Source organism: Balaenoptera acutorostrata, chromosome 1 (genome assembly GCF_949987535.1).
Source record: "Balaenoptera acutorostrata chromosome 1, mBalAcu1.1, whole genome shotgun sequence".
In the NCBI taxonomy this organism is placed as follows: domain Eukaryota; kingdom Metazoa; phylum Chordata; class Mammalia; order Artiodactyla; family Balaenopteridae; genus Balaenoptera; species Balaenoptera acutorostrata.
In genome coordinates this window covers 165,199,180-165,216,387 of record NC_080064.1, presented here as the reverse complement: position 1 = coordinate 165,216,387, position 17,208 = coordinate 165,199,180, and the positions used below count along the sequence as shown (strand labels likewise).

General features: G+C 42.2%; 1 protein-coding gene across 2 annotated transcripts in view; it reads left to right on the top strand.

The window, feature by feature from the left end:
- LBR (lamin B receptor) overlaps nucleotides 1-17,208 on the top strand; it is a 181,659-nt gene that overhangs the window by 1,860 nt on the left and 162,591 nt on the right. For both annotated transcript variants that reach the window (XM_057526778.1, XM_057526766.1), the window contains exon 2: nucleotides 37-645. The gene's annotated coding sequence lies outside the window, so the exon portion shown is untranslated. The remainder of the gene's footprint in view (nucleotides 1-36; nucleotides 646-17,208) is intronic.

The window sequence follows — 17,208 nt, the reverse complement described above, 5'->3', positions numbered from 1 at the left end:
GCTGATCGCCCCCTCCTCTTTTCCCTGCATTTACAGGCAAGTGAACCGGAGCAAACGACTTCCGATCCAGTCTGCGCTGCTGCGGCTCCCGTTTGGGATTTGATTTGCAGCATCTTCGAGGCTGTGCAACAAAAAACCGCGAAGCACGCCCAGCCCTCCCCCGGCACCCCGATACGCACCCACTCCCTCCCGGGGACCCAGCTGGGCGAGTCCACATCCCCGCGCTCCCCACACCATGTTGTGCGGAAGGACTTCCACTCCCCGCCTGTGTCGTTGATGTCAGACCCCAGGCCAGCCTCCGGGCGCTGCAGTTCTCCCGGCTAATGCTAAGGCTGCGGCTTGGGCTCTAGCACAGGAACCAACCGCCGCCGCGCCGGCCCCAGCGCCCACCGTCTGCATGTGTCCGCCGTAGCCGCCTGCCCAGCCCGCAGCCCGCGCTCCCCGGAGCGCTGGAGACCACCGCGGGGGGCCCCTTCTGCCCTTGGGAGAAGCGATCTTGGAGGTATTGATTTCGGTGGTTGGATTTTTCCCGTGGATTTATCAATTCACAATTCGAATTTGGAAGAAAGAAGGAAAACATGACGTCTCCAGCCAAATTCAAAAAGGATAAGGAGATTATAGCAGAGTACGATACTCAGGTCAAAGGTAAGGGCTTTGAAAAATAGCATAATGCATATTCTCTGTAGACCATTGAGACATGGATTTCCACCCTGATTTGCAAGATGTTCATTTCTTTGGGTGGAGCAGGTGGGGGCAGGCTGACCCCAGAGGTGGTTTCATATGTGGGTCTGAGCCTCCGAGGGATTGGCCATGCCAGGGGCCACAGGCTCTGGAAAGGAATTTTCGGAGTGGGCTTTAGATTTGTCTGTAGGGCTGGCCATTATTTTGGCAGTCCTTTTCCCCAGGCTAAATAGGATGGGGGGAGGGGCAGGAGGTTCTTGGAGAGAGAAAGGCGGCAATTTGCCTCTGGGTGTCTGGGTCAGATTTCCTTGAAGGACAACTAAAATCTGACAGGTGTTTGGGAATTTATTTCAGAGGTTGAAGAGGAGTCCAGGCAGAGAAAGGCAACCTTGAGAAGGTGTACCATTTGGAGAGCCCTGGGAGAGGCGGGGGTTTTTTCTGATGCACTATATCAAAACATGACATTTGCTATGGCATCAGGCACAGAAAGTCTGTGGCCACCTTGGGTGCACCTTGTACCTACCTGGTCTCTGGTTGTCTGCATTCAGAGATCAGAGAACAGAAAGAATAAGGTCACTCACACCCGGTCTCCGCCCTCACCTAAACCTGAGTGGAGTTGGGTTGTTGCTGGGTGGTGCTGAGTCTGGAGAATGGGAAGACATAATTGTTTAACCCTTCTGTGTTGTCCTCTGCTCCAGAATACATGCTTTTAAAGGCCTGCTTACCTCTCTGCAAAAATATGAGGGGTAAAGCAAAATGTGGACCTAGAGAAAGCAAGTGACCTGCCAGCACATCTAGTCTACTGCCTGACTTGGCACATGAATCAAAACCCCTTCCCAGATAGCCTTTTTTAACCAGCAATTCCCATAGAAGGGGTTCCCGCCTGTTAAAGAGCCCCAGCATATGGTTATGCAAGGCACCGTCCCTTCTTGGCCAGTCACTGGAAAGAGCCATGTGGCTCTAGCCCACTGAGACTTCAGCTGGGTAGTGGGAGAGGTGGGTGGCCTTGAATGTTACACCACATGGTTGGAGCTCTGGGTTTTCCTTTGTTTCAGAGTACAGAGGGAGGGGCCCCTCCTTCTTTCCCTGCACCAATGTGAGAAGACCTTTTCCTATCCTAGAGGACTTGGGAAGGGCCATGCCTCCTGTCTAATGATTGCGGGGGGTGCGAGTAGGGCTAGAGTTTGAAATGGGCAGCTGCTTTATCTCTTGGAAGGTTGGAAGGTAGTTTGAAGTCCCCACTGTGCCTGTAGGATCTTTTTAATGTCATCAGCTTGGTCAATGCTGGAGGTGCCCTGAGGGACCTTCTATCCACTGCGCTGCAAATATTGGTGGGTTTATTGCAGAGATGGGGGAGTTGACTGATGGATAGCTTCAGTTGAACTGGGATTGGGAGAGGTGTGGTTGTGAGGTATAACTGAGGTCTTGGCCTCTTGTCACTGTTCATAATCTGGGCCTCTTTTTGTAAACAATAAGCCACTGGCCTCGGTGTCCTGTCCAGATGCACTGCAGTTTGCTGCTGGAATCCCCCCTGCAGTTTTAACCAGATATGTCATTCTTTTTTTTTTTTTTAATACATCCTATTCTTTTTTTTTTTTTTTTAAAGAGATAGCTTGACTGTATTTATTTATTTCAAATATTTATTTATTTATTTACTTATTCTTGGCTTTGTTGGGTCTTCGTTTCTGTGCGAGGGCTTTCTCTAGTTGGCGGCAAGCGGGGGCCACTCTTCATCGCGGTGCGCGGGCCTCTCACTATCGCGGCCTCTCTTGTTGCGGAGCACAGGCTCCAGACGCGCAGGCTCAGTAGTTGTGGCTCACGGGCTTAGTTGCTCCGTGGCATGTGGGATCTTCCCAGACCAGGGCTCGAACCCGTGTCCCCTGCATTGGCAGGCAGATTCTTAACCACTGCGCCACCAGGGAAGCCCAATACATCCTATTCTTAACTGTTGCCATAGGGAGCGTTAATAACTTTGACTTTCCCAGATTTCTCTCCAGGAGCACGCCATTTGACTAAGGTGCAAAGTGACTTTGCATGTTTATTTTTTGGAAGGTTCGGGACTGATAGGTGTTAATAGAACTGTATCTGCTGATTCTGTATTGGTGAAGGATTTCTCACAAGTGTCTCAATTAAATACTTTGTGTATTTACAAACATTACTCATTGAGATGATGTAATGCAGTTGACTATTTGGGGTTTCTCTTCACCCTTGCCACAAGCAGGGGACTCTTTTGATTTGCACTGATATTTTTTCATTAACACTATTCAGGATCGTAGAATTTTATAGGTGGACGAGCATGATGTCTTACTCAGAGAAGGTGCCCAATGAATGCTTAAGAGACTGATTTGAATGGTTTAGTCCCTCATTTACAGCTGAGGGGAGTATAGAGAAATAAAGAGGCTTGTCCAAGGTCACACAGCTAGGTGGTGGTAGATCTGAAACTAGAAGCAGGTTACTGACTCCCAATTCTCTATTCTATTCTATTCATATTTATTATGATACATCATTTGACCAGAGTAGGGAAAAAAAAACTCAAGAAGCCAAAGTCTGACAATGGATACTAGTAGTAATAGTGATAATAATAGATTACATTTTGGGTGGTCATTATGTTCCATCCTGTCCCAAGTGCTTTATAAGAATTGTCTCATTTAATCTTCACTTAAAACGTGGAGGTGAATATTACTTCATCCTCTATTCACTGCATGAAGAAACTGAGGCTTAGAGAGGATAAAGAAGCCCTCCCAAGGTCACACAGCCAAACCACAGCAGGTGGACTCCACTTCTTTATTCATCAACTAGTTACTGAGTGCCTTCAATGGGTTCTGGGGACTGATGATGTAGCAGTGAACAAGAAAAAGTCCTCTCCCTCATGAAGCTTGCAATCTAGAGTCTGTGTTCTCCATGGAAGATCATAGAACTTGGAGACAAAGGACCCAGGTTCTCGATTGGCTCTGCTCCCCTGCTAGCTGGAAGCCCTTGGTCAGATTTATGATGTTTCAGCTTTTTATGTGTTGTGTGGGACTCATAGTGCTGCCAGTCTTACCTCTCTTATAGATGCCAAGATAAAAGAGAAAATTGCTTTTTTGGTCTGGTGGTTAAGAGCGCAAGTTTTTGAGTCAAAGAGATCCAGGTTTAAATCTCAGCGCTGTCACTCGCTTGCCTCGCTCCTTGGGCAGGTTACCTGACTTGTCCAAGCCTCGGGATCCTAACCTGGAAAATAGGCAACATAATATGTGTTTCCTACGGTCATTGTGAGGATTCAATGAGACAGTATATCAAAATCATTTAGCACAGTATCTGGCACTTGTAAATGCTCAATAATAGTAAGGTCTGCTGAAATGGGATGACCATTAAGGCCACATTGCCTTTTCACTCCCAAAGTGCCAGTTATAATGATAGGAAACAAGTCTAGGATGAAACTTGAGTTCTAGTTTAAGTTCCTCCAGTAGTAGTGAAAGGTATCTTGGTTTAGTCACTTAAACCCTCTAGAACTCAGTTTCCCATTCCGTAAAATGAACAGGTAAACTGTCTAATTGTTGGCCGCTGTTGTTCTGTGTCTCTGACCAGAGTCCTGGGTCTTGCTTTTCAGTCAGAATGGTTTGAATCAAGGGGACCCTTAATGGACTTTGGGGGACGCTGTCTATCCTGTGGTTTTGGGTCCCTTTAAACCACCTGCCTGCGTGTGCCCTGAGGGACTTCTGAGACTGCAGCCCCAACCCTACCCCAGTGTGGTTTTATGAGGGGCGTGACTCCTTAGTCTGCCTTGGAGCCGACTTCTTAAAAACCATCATTGTTTCTGGTTTGTGGGTGTTCAGATTCCTTTGAAAGTTCATGCCTTTCAATCTCTGACTCGAAAGCAATAATACTCTTCGTATTTGTACATGGGCTCAATTTACAAAGTGCTTCATATACATTCATCTCTGCAAATTCTTGACAGATTCATGGTCAGATTCATCGTCATAACCTGAGGCCTTTTGGCCTCTAGTTAGTTAGCTTCTTTTGGGATTGGAGCAGCAAAAGGTGGTAAGGTGCAGGGCATAACCATCACAAGAGGTGATAATCTAGCTGGCATTTGGATGAGTTCACATCACAGCAAACCCTCCCAGCTATTGTCCTGTCTTTGTTCAAGGCTACCTTTCCTGTACCCTCTCCACACCTTGAGTTTTTACTGTCCCCCAGAAAACTTGAGATTGACAGTTAATGCAAATATTCTAGGAGGAATCATCTGAAACAGAGTGGCACTGTGTGCTGAGCCGTCAAATTCTCTTTCTTGAGAACATTAGGGGTCTTGTCTTTTTTTTTTTAATGTCTTAGAAGAACAGTGTGTGAGCACCACAGAGCTGAGAAGTGAAATTTTGTAATTTCCATCTGGAGCATTTTGATAGAAAAGCCTTTGCCTGGAACAGTTTAACCCTTTCAGGACCCTTTCAGAGCAGGAGATGAAATTTAAAACTTTAGACATATTGTGTGTGCACACACACTTGGGAATGTGGATTGCTGATATTTAAACAAGCTTGTTCCCCGGGGAGGTGTGAGCGGTTCTTCACTCCTGCCAGCAAAGGTCTTCTCGGAAGCTTCTTTCCTCCCAGCCCCCATTCCTCAAGGGAGCTTTAAATATAATAAGTTTGTGAAAAGCTGCAGTAAAACATCTCATTGGAATCCCCGAGCAGATGCTATCATCTTCCTGCGAGATGATTGAAGGCACCTCTTCCTTTGCTCAGGGAAAATAGGACTCTAAGTAAGGTGAGCTCCTGGAAGAAAATGAAGCTCTTGGAAAAATTAAAGTACTGTACTCTGTATCTCCAAGTTAAAAGGCCCTGGAGGAAGGTGGTGGGCAAGGAGCTGGGGATGCTGTGCGCTGTGCAAAGTAGCAATGGTTAGAAACAAGGTTTGTGAGGAGTCCTTAACTTTTCCAATTTCAGGCATTCTCTTGGGGAATGGGAACAGAAATTTCCTTTGGAGAAGCCCATCTGGTAATTATGCACCACACAGGTTGACAGCCCAGACAAGCCCTAATCATTTCTCTGTTTTGAAGTTTACAGGGTCTGACCTGGCCCTGATATGTAGGGTCCACACCCTTTTAAAATCAGCAGGTGCTCAGCCCCTGACTCCTAAACTCCCACTGTTCACTCTAGATAAACGTGGGCTGCTGGTGGCACCTGTAGGGTTCTCCTTCCAGAAGAGAGGTTTTCTTCATGGGAATTGTGATTACTTTAGATCCTAGACCTCTGAGGGCTTTGTTAGGAAAATATGATGTCATGTTGTAGGGAAAAAGAAGTTGATATCTCTACTGGTAATACAATTCAAGTGAATAGTTTTAACTGGTCAGCTACAGAATTGGACTTTTGGGGAATCTGGGAGAGTTACCTTCAAAGTTGTTTGATTTAAAAATAAGTAATGAGAGCACTTAAAAATGTCTTTGAAAATTACAAAATAACACCTTTACTGATTTTACAATAATGTGTAGGAACTCTCATCTCTCTCTCTCTTTAATTGTGGTAAAATACACATAACATAAAATTTATCATCTTAATCATTCTTAAGGGTACAGTTCAGTGGCATTAATTACATTCACATTGTTGTGTAACCATCACCACCATCATTCCACAGAACTCTTCATTTTGCGGAGTTGAAACTCTGTACCCATTAAACAATAGCTGCCCCCTGCCCCCATTTGACAACTCTAGGTACCTCATATAAGTGGAATCATACAGTAGTTGTCCTTTTGTGACTGGCTTATTTCACTTAGCATAATGTCTTAAACGTTCATCCAGGATGTAGCATGTGTCAGAATTTCCTTCCTTTTTAAGGACATTATATGTATAATCCACGTTTTGTTTATCCATTCATCCATCCATGGACACTTGGGTTGTTTCTACCTTTTGGTTATTGCAAATAATGCTGCCGTGAACATAGGTATATTCCTATTTTTTTAAAATGTCCTCTACACCAAAGTTTTACAGGCCTGTGTATACATTTCTATATAATCACCTGTCCTCATTAAATTTTTAGAATTAACCTTTAAATATACATATTTTCATATTATGAGTATATATTTATGTTGGTAGTATAAGCATTGTATATTAATTTTATACCTTTTAATAATTACATGAATGACTAAACTGTTATTGTATTTTTAACAGCTTTACTGAGGTTTAACTGACATATAATAAACGTCACATGTTTGAGGTATACATTTGATAAGTTTTGGCATGTTGTCTACCTGTGAAAACATCACAATCAAGATAAGTGAATGAAACCATCACAAAGTTTCTTCATCATAATGTGTTAATAAATGAGTAAGATAATACTGCATTATAGAAATGACATTAGGTTAAAAACAAATAAGTATAAGCCAGATATTACCAAGTTTTAAATAATGATCCAAGCCACCCAGATTGGTCCCTGGAAAATTTATTTAACCTTAGTAAATAAAAATAAACAATCTCCCAGGGAAGTTGTGTTAATAATTGTGTCTCAGCTAGTACCATGTTTAGGAGAGAGGGTACAGGATAGGGGAAGAAAGAAAAGAAAAAAATCTTGGATACGTTACAAGTTGAAGAGTGACAGTATCTATTTTCCTATAGTCCTTGCTTGAACTAGTCCCCTGGGCCTCAGGCCTCTTCTGAAACTGGTCACAAGTGAGCCAGATGCCAAGGGGAGGGGCTGGGGGCTCCCATGGGAGATCTGCTCAGAGTGTTATGAATATGGCTTCTTTCCTCTAATGATTGATTCCCTATCGTCTGTTGAATAGAGACCAGCTTTCCAAGGTGAATATTACTTGGTCTTCAATCTGGCTGCAACCTATCATGTCAACCATACTTTTTCATTTTACTTTAAAAGGACTGGAGGCCTATCTGCACTATTTGACATTCTTTATTTTTTATTTTTTTTGGTCATACCACGTGGCTTGCAGGATCTTAGTTCCCCAATTAGGGATTGAACCCGGGCCCTCAGCAGTGAAAGTGCGGAGTCCTAACCACTGGACCACCAGGGAATTCCCTATTTGCCATTCTTTAGACGCATATACTATTAACTAATATTTTGCTGTTTGTTTGGGGCTTAATGTACTAGGCATTATGCTAAATACTCTACATAAATTATTTCATAATTCTTACACCAATTCTAGGAGGAATATATTGTTATTATCCCATTTTGCTGATGAAGAAAGTGAGGTGTAGGAGATTCAGCGACTCACCCAGAGGCTGCAGCTAGTGAATGAACAGGAATTAGAACCTCGGCCATCACCAGAGTCTAAGTTCTGAGCACTGTTCATGAAATCCCTCTTTCTCCCTGCCCAGCCCCACATCTCCACCTACTGAGATCTCACCCTTCTAGTAAAGCTCAACTTTTCTGGGATGCCTTCCTTGGTCACACTGATCAGAAATGACCCTTCTCTCTAGTTCATTCACATAGCACTATGGCATTGATTTTGTACTGCTTTAGGTTTTAAATATTTGTCTTTTAGTCTTCTCTCTACTGCTAGACTTCTGGTAGGAATGGTTTGAGGTTGTGTAGTGCAGTGCAGTGCACTGCAAAGAGTGTAGGCTTTGGAAGTAGCCCTCAGTTGGAATCTTGTCAATATCACCTCCTTGCTGTATATCCTTGCTCACTCAACTTCTCTTCTGTGACACAGAGATAAGACCAACCTTGCCGGTTTATTGTGAATGTGTGTAAAATGCTAGCTCCATGTATGGCAAGTATTAAATGCTAAATAAGTAACTCTTACTATGGGGGGGCCCCTTCAGATAGTAAACATGTCTAGAATAGTGTTGTAGCCTAAATGGTGGCTCTTAGTAAATATATACTGGCTGTAATGATGAATGCATAAATGAATGACCTGGACTACTACAAATAATTTTTTTAGAAGTAGTTTCTTAATTTGATCTTGATAATATATCTTACATAATACCACCAAAGTGATTTTTTAAAAAACCAAACTTATCGTTCTGCTAAGGTCATAGCATAGACTGTTTACATCCATCACTTCCCAATTACCTTGATCACATTTTTTACCACTAGAAGGCTAAACTGCCTCTCATTCCCTTACTGCATTATGTTATTTCGTGCTTCATGCTTTATCCATGCTGTGTCTTCTGTTTGGAATGGGTCCTTTTCCTTGAACCTGGAAAACTTATCCTTTAAAACCCAGCTCAGATGTCACCACCTCCAGGAAGTCTTCCCTGCTTATCCCTACTCTCTGCATAGTGACCTTGTGCAAGATCCCAAGCAGGATTCCTTAGCATCTCTGCACAGGGTTAATCAGCCCACCCTCAGCATCTCCTCAGCAGTGTCTTTGTGCTTATTTGTATATTGCACTCATCATATTACATTGTAATCTCTTCATTTACACCTCATTATTTATAAGTAGCTGAGTACCTGGGGAATGGAATTGTCTTTTATTCATTTCCATGCGTCCAGCTTCTGGCATGGAAATGAATAAATACTTATAAATTGAATGTGAACCTTTTCTGAGTTGAGGTTGGATTTGACAATGCCAGGATGCCTTGCTTCTGCATTTCTCCTCCTACTCCAATAACAAGACTTCTCCTTATGTTAATGTTATTTGAAATTCAAAGTAGATTAAGCATTGTGAATATTATCATCATACAGGGACGAGTACAAACTATGTCGCGCTGTGGAGGTTCCCCAATGGTGTTAAGTTTTTCCTTATTTACTACCCCCTCTGCCCCTTTAGAATCATTGCCCCAGAGCTATACTTGAGTTCTTCAATCATGGCTTTCCTTAAAATTCAAGGAAAATATTAACTCTGAAATTCGAAAGAGTTTAAAACAAAAGTAAGGTTTTTCTGTAATTGAAGCAAAACACATTCTACATTTGTCCAGGATTTATTCATCATTTAAAACAGATATTCCAGGTCTAAATTTGAGAAAGTTTAGGTCTGTTTTGACCAGGAGTTAAAACAGAGTTGACCTGAAGAAGAACTGCTGGGATACTTTTTCGAGGCATGGCTTTGGAGAGAGCTATTGCCTTATTAGAAGCAGCTACATGGTCTATGGTAAAAGGGGAAGAAAGGTCCAAAGTGCCCAACAGAAAAACTCTCCCCGCTGGTTTTTCTAGTCATTTGGTATTAAGTAGCCTTGACTTTATTTATACATTGTGAACGAAGGGTTCTGAACTTGAAATATACATTCATGAGGAAGGAAGAGCAGCTGGGAAGTGCACCTCCTCCATTTCTATGAGTATTTTAGGATGCCATCTGTTAGGGAGAAGGCAGAGCCTTTTTTTTTTTTAACCTTTTCTTCTAAAAATGCACTAATCAGTGGGCAGGTGACCCAAAAGGCATCATGAAAGTTGGGACCTTGTCTTTGCTGCCTGAGCCCAGATTCTTCCTTTCAAATCATAGTAGGGTCTGAGTGCTCACCCTGGAGAAGGTGACCTCACCAGCCATGGGCTCCACAGGAAGACAAAGTACAGAAAACAAAGGTATCCAGGAGCGTGAGCTGGCCAAGACGTGATATGCCTGGAGCTTTAAGAAATACATCCTGTTTCTGAAGAGTTGGCACCAATTTCTCCAAATGTTGAAACCCCTTGGAGATCTGCTCCTTTTTCCCACTAGTCTTTTTCTTGTGTTTATTTATTTATTTTAGGGGGGTGAGGGTAATTGGGCCAGATCTTGTCAGATGAGTAAACTGCTCTTTGGGAAAGCATCTTGACTGAGATATCTATTTTGGAGCAATACTTCTTTGGGTCCATAACAAACTGAACTACAGGGCAGCATGGTTCCCTGGGAAAGAGTGCTGGATTTGGAGTCAGAAAGCCTTGGCTCTAGTTTGGCTTTGCCATTTACAACTGTGATTTTGGGGGTAACTCACCTCAGGTCTCAAAATTCCTTGTTTGTTTCCTCATCTGTAAAATCGGGACAACAATTCTTGGCCCTGGCTAATGGTGATGGTGATTATGATGAAGATGGCTAGCATTTAGTGAGTACTTCTTATGTCTAAATTGTATTTGAAATGCTTTACGTGTAGTCTTAACTCATGAATCTCCCAACAGCCCTATGAGGTAGCTACTATTATTATCCCCAGTTGACAGATGAGAAACAGGGAGGTTAAATAACTTACTCCAAAGCACACAGCTAGTAAGTGATGAAGGCAGAGTGGGAAACCAGGCCCACTCAACATTGTTGTGAGGCTCCAATGAAATAATTCATTTGAAATGCCTTTGAAACTGTGAAATGCTGTGGACATTTAGTTGATTGTTCTCATTTCCTAGTATCTTGATGCGAAAAGGAGTTCTAAATGCAGTGTTCTAAATGTCTTCCTAGTATGTACCTATTTGATCTGCCTATGCCTTGGTTTTCTCATCTAGGAAAGTGGGGTTAAATTAGAAAATTTCTAAGGCCCGCCGCAGCTTTCATGGTCCATTAGTTTTGCTTATTTAAGATATTGAAGGTAACAGTTTTGCCCCTATTTCGCAGGCACACTTGTAAGTACAAAACCTGTTGTATTGTCTGAATGACACTCTCCCCAGCCCCAGGGCTTGCCATGTCTGTGTGGCTGCTGCACACATGGAGCGTGGACCCCTGTGGTGGCACAGTGGCAGCTGCTCTGGAGAGCATCTGAAGTGACACTTGGTTAGGTGTCACTATCTGATAGAAAGGTGAGCCTCACAGCTGGGGAAATTGAGGTGAGGGATAGTTACTTGATTGACCTAGAGGTGGACTTGTGACTGGGTTACTAGGGACAATAAATGCTTTAATCAGGATAAATATATTAAACCTAGGACTTCCAGTAAGCTCAGAGACTTACAGAGTGAGAAAATTCTCCCCTGATACTGGTGTATATGGTTTTCCTCATCAATGGTCATGGGCCAGAGGTGGAACTTGTGTTAATGCTGGGTATTATAGAAATTTATGTTGTGTGCAGAACTTGAGTTTAAAAGAAAAAGAAAATGGAAGTTGGGTGATTGTCTTAAATTAAAATTATGGAATAAGGAAGTAGGAGGTTTTTAATCCCTGACATCTGGTCTGGGACAAACTGGGCGGAGGTGGCATGGATGTGGAACTGGGTAGGGTTAATCTAGACATCTGGGCTGTGGGGTAAGTGACTTCAGGCTCTCCCAGGATGTAGGATGGCCTCTTGCCTCTTATATTCCTCTCCATGTGTTAGGCCCTTTGTCAACTAAGGGATTTCTTTGTGGATTGTGATGAGGTATGCTGTAATATGGAGTGGAAGTGTTCCACGTTTGTGTTTGTTTTCTTTCCACCTAATGAATAGGCTAAGTAACAGTCTGTCGTTTTAAAATGAGTACCATTAATAATGATGACAGCTCATATTTTTATCAGTACAGCATTTAAAAAATATCATTCACAGGGAGGGAAGGAGGGCTGTAGGGCCATGGAGGACTAGCTATGTCATGTTGGACAAGTCCTTCCACTTTTGGGATTCTCAGCTTCTCAGCTAGAAAGTAGAAAGATGGATTACTAGTTCCTTGCTTCGTCATTTTTAGGACATACGATCCAAAATGGTTATCTTCAAGTGAGTTGACACATAGAGTTTACATGTTCATAATTGTCCTAAGAGAAGGCTAGAAACCATAGAACAGATACTGTAGGTTCTTCCTACTCATCTCTCCTACTCCTGGTTTAAGATTTCATCTTTTTTTAAATTTTATTTAATTTATTGGAGTATAATTGATTCACAATGTTGTGTTAGTTTCAGGTGTACAGCAAAGTGATTCAGTTATACATATATATATATATTCATTCTTTTTCAGATTCTTTTCTCATATAGGTTATTACAGAATACTGAGTAGAGTTCCCTGTGCTATACAGTAGGTCCTTGTTGATTATCTATTTTATATATAGTACTGTGTATATGTTAATCCCAAACTCCTAATTTATTCCTCCCTACCATGTTTCCCCTTTGGTGACCATAAGTTTGTTTTCGAAATCTGTGAGTCTGTTGCTGTTTTGTAAATCAGTTCATTTATATCATTTTTAAATATTAGATTCCACATGTTAGTTTAAGTTTTCATCTTTAAATGACATTAGTAAGCTTTGTGTTTTAGATGTCCTTGGAGTCAGTTGTGCTGTATCTCTTGATCTCTCTTATTTATTCAGTGATTTGTGGTGATGTAAGTTATCTCAACGCTTTGCTGTCAGCAGTTTTAAACAAACATTGAAGCATTGTGGGTAGATGATATCTGTTGATTTGATTAATGAGGTTCTTGATCTGGATATTTTAAGACCAGTGACAATACAATTTTAAAACACCTAGTACCCTTTAAAACTACAGTAGTGTTCCCACTGCCAAAGCCTGAAATCGATCGATACCAGTTAGTTCTTTCTGACAGTACATGTGTGCATGTGAGCTTTCTTTCCCTCTTGGGCCAGGGAGCAGGGCTGCCAGTCCAGAAATGCTAGCTCTTCCGGATTCAGCAGCAAAAAGAGTTCATCATTATCCAGGCAGAAACAAACCTCCCAAGTTTTTAACCTTCTGTTACCTAAAGTCTTCTCCTTGTTCCTCACAGAAGATGAGGCACTCCTGAGCACAGGTGTGCGCATGCACGTATATGTGCACACATACACTCTCTTACAAAACTTAATGTAAAACGATCTCATGTTTATGAGAGCTGGAATTACTTGTGTTGTGCAGGCTCAGTGGGCATGATGTGAAAGCAGGGCTATTTGGCCTGTGGAGATTGCAGATAAGACCATGATATGTAATTGAATAAGAATTTGAAAAATTATCCGATAACATTAGGAGCAGCAAAGCACTCGCTTGTGCTTTTTTTTTTTTTTTTTTTTTTTAAATGCTCGAGAACTATTTGGAGGAGGAGTAAGGAGCTGCTAGCATTGTTTTCAGGGTGTGGGAACCCCCTCCCCACCCCATGAGCCAAATCTGTTTGCCCAGACAGAGTGTGAGGTCTCTGAGAGATCCCAACAGATCATTTAGTATATTCTTCTGCCCCCGGCAATTCTTCAGTCTAATCATGTCAGGAAAAGGGCTGTCAGCTAACCTTTAAAATCTTTTCCAGAAGAGTACACTGTAGCCTACCTTTCCATCTTGTTCCAGTGACCCAAACTATAAATGGTCAATTCTTTCATTTGTGGAGCTTGAAACAGGATAAAAAAGGAGGCCTGATGAACTGAACTTATGTTTTTGCTACTGCCGCCACTCCCTCTGTACAGACCTTTGCTTCATCTGGGTTCTCAGTGGCTCAGGGAAGGAGGAGGTAATTGATGAAACTTTCAAGGCATTGCCTCATGGCTGCTGGGGTGTTCTTCTTCCCAGTATCCTCCCTTCCCCACTGCCACCAGTTTTGGTTCATCTGGTATTGAACGAGGAAATCATGAGCTAATTTCAATCCAGCACCCATTTATTGAACACCTACTATGTGCTTGTTATGTGCTGGGTTGTGGGCATCTAGAGGTACATAACAAGGTTTTGGTTTTCAAGGAGCAACAGCCTATTAAAAGGAATGGACAGGTTACACAAATACAGTGACAGAGCCACAGTGGAGGGATATAGAAGGCCCAGAAGGGAGAGAATAGTCTGACAATGATTAACATTGATGAGGCTGGTGGAGGAGGAGGATAGTGATTGCCTCTTGGTATTAATAGAGCACTCGACAGTCTAAGAAGTGTCTTTCCATACTTTATCTCATTTAACCTATGACTGGCACGACAACAGGGCAGTGTGATTTCAGGCAGTTTTGGTCTTTGTTTTCTGGGCTTTTTGGAAATCTTTTATTTTGAAATAATTACACATTCACATGCAATCGTCAGAAGTAATACAGAGAGCTTGCACATACCCTTTACTTAGTTTCCCCCAATGGTTAACATCATGCAAAACTATAGTACAGTGTCACAACCAGGACTTTGACATTGATACAAACTGCTGAACGGTGCCGTCACTAAAGGGGTCCCTCATGTTGACGTGTTATACTCCTGTCTCCCCCTTCACCTCATCTCACCTCCCTTAGTCCTTATTCCTTAACTCCTGGAAACACTAATCTGTTCCCCATGGCTATAATCTTGTCATTTCAAGACTATTATATACATGGCATCATATAGTATCCAGCCTTTTAGGATTGGCTTTTTTTCACTCAGCATAATTATCTGGTGATCCCTCCAGGTTGTTTTGTGTATCACTAGATAATTCCTTTTTATTGCTGAATAGCGTTCCATTGTATGGATGTACCACAGTTTGTTAACCATTTACCCATTGAAGGACAGCTGGGTTATTTCCAGTTTTTGGCTGTTAAGAATAAAGCTGCTGTGAACATTCATGTACAGATTTTTGTGTGAACAGGTGTTTTTTAAAAAATGGAGGTAATTTTTTTTAAATGGAAAGATTGTAGATTAGAAGGTGGAAAATCTAGGTTTTGTTATTCACTAGGAAGTGATGTATATATTTTCCTAAAACTGATCACTTAACTTCTTGAGTCTCAATTTCCTCATCAATAAAATGGCATAATATATGTTCTGCCTACATGCTAGAGTTGTTGTATAGATAAACTGAGATAATATATGGTAACAAACATTATAAACTCTAATAAAATATAAACATTTCTCAGTGGGACAAGATACCACCTCACTGTGTTTTCTGGGAGAACTGAGCTGGAAACGTACCCAGAGCAGTTCTTGAATTGCAGTCTAGAAACAGCTCTTTTAGGTGGCCTTTCTTTTTCTTAATATTGATGTGTGGGTGTTTCTTATATATTCTGGTTACTTATCTTTTGTTGGTGATATGGGTTGCAAATACTTTCTCCCACAGTTGGCTTAACTTTTCACTTTTTATTGGATTCTTTGATGTATAGGAAATTTTAAATTTTAATATACTCAAATCTGTCTAGCTTTTCCTTTATTGTTTGAGCTTATTTTAGAATGCACATACACACAACCTTTCCTATCCTGAAATCATAAGGATATTCTCCTATGTGTTCTTTTAAATGTTTTTAAGTTTTGCTTCTCACAAATCTGACTTGAATAAATGTGGAATTTATTGTTGTGAATGGTGTGAGGTAGGGCTCTAACTTTATTTTATATTCCGTATGGCTAACCATTTGTTCTGATTCCACTTGTTGAAAGGGGCCATCTTTTCCCCCATTGATTTGTAATGTCATATTTGGACATGTATTGAATTTCCACATATTTGTGGGCAAGATGAGCTTGCCTTCATGCTGTAGTGGTGTTAACACTGTTGCCATCTGGAATGTGCGACAGGGGCTGTTGATGAAGAGTTGCATGTCTCCCTCCTGAGGTAGGCAGCAGTAAGCTGTCACCATGGCTCCAACCAGAACAGCTCTGCTTTTATGTTTGCTATATTGGGTGTCCACCTCAGATTTTATTTGATGATCTTCTTACACTTAAAATCTTTTTTGGAAAGGTTTTAAAACTATAGTAGTAGCAAATTGTGTGTTGGAAAGTGTTTCAGAGATAACCAGGGGTCTTCTCTCTTGTTTTGGGTTGGATTTCAAGGGTAAGCCATGCAGAAGTCAGGACCTAGCGGTGAGGGGAGAATGTGCCAAATAAATACATGACTTTGTGATTGTCAGTAACCCTGAACATATCACTTATGCCACCAATAATTAATATATAGGTTCCACGAGAGATTTAGAGCTGTCTAGAATTTAGTGGGTATCCTCTACAATCGCATAAACCAGTGGAGAAAAATTGCCAACGTATACAAAAAGTAATTAAAAAAAAATTTAACCAACAGCAATACAAGAAATGACATCAGCCAGTGGATGACTGCAAATGAGTAGTGTTGATAAGAACTTGAGGAATTCAGAGATGGGAGAGGTGTGGGCCAGAATGAATAAGACCTTGACTTACGGAGTAGGATTTGGCTAACTGGAGGGTAGGAGGAAAGAACAGAGGCCGTGTGTGCACTTCCCTTGGTGGTGTTCCCACAGCCCCCACCATGCTCACCCCTCCGGCATCACTTCCTACACCGTAATACAATGATGGTTCTATCCACCCTCACCCCACCCCGTGCCCCTTCCCGCAGATACACTCTCCCTACCAGAAAGGCGCTTGTGAGCTCTTTGAGGGTGGGCAGCCTTTCATCTTCACATTCCCAGCATCCAGCAGCATGTTGGCATGTGGTAGGCACCCAAAAAATGTTTGCTGAGTGAGTGAGTGAGTTGACCCTGGCTAGAGCAGAGGAGTTAAGAGACAGGGGAGTAGGATTGGGCTGGATGGATTTTGATGATCTTGAAGATCAGCCAGAGTCTGACTCTGTGCTGCCGCGGTCAGAACAATAGAGGCCATCTGGGTTAAAGAGTGGGGCCATGCAGTCCTGTTTCAGAGACACTCTGGTTGCTCTGGACTGGGAAGGGAGACTCGCTCCTGCCTACACAGTGTACACCAGTCTGTGCCCGGCCCAGAAGTGGGCGCTGTGAATATGTTGTTAAATATGAACAATTCTTATTGCCACCGATGAGGGGAGTGTGATTCTCCATTTACTGAACTATCAACTTGTGCTCAGACAGATGATCTAAGGTGACAGGTGACCTGGGGTGGGGTGGTGACTGAAGCCCAGGTCTGTTGGGCTC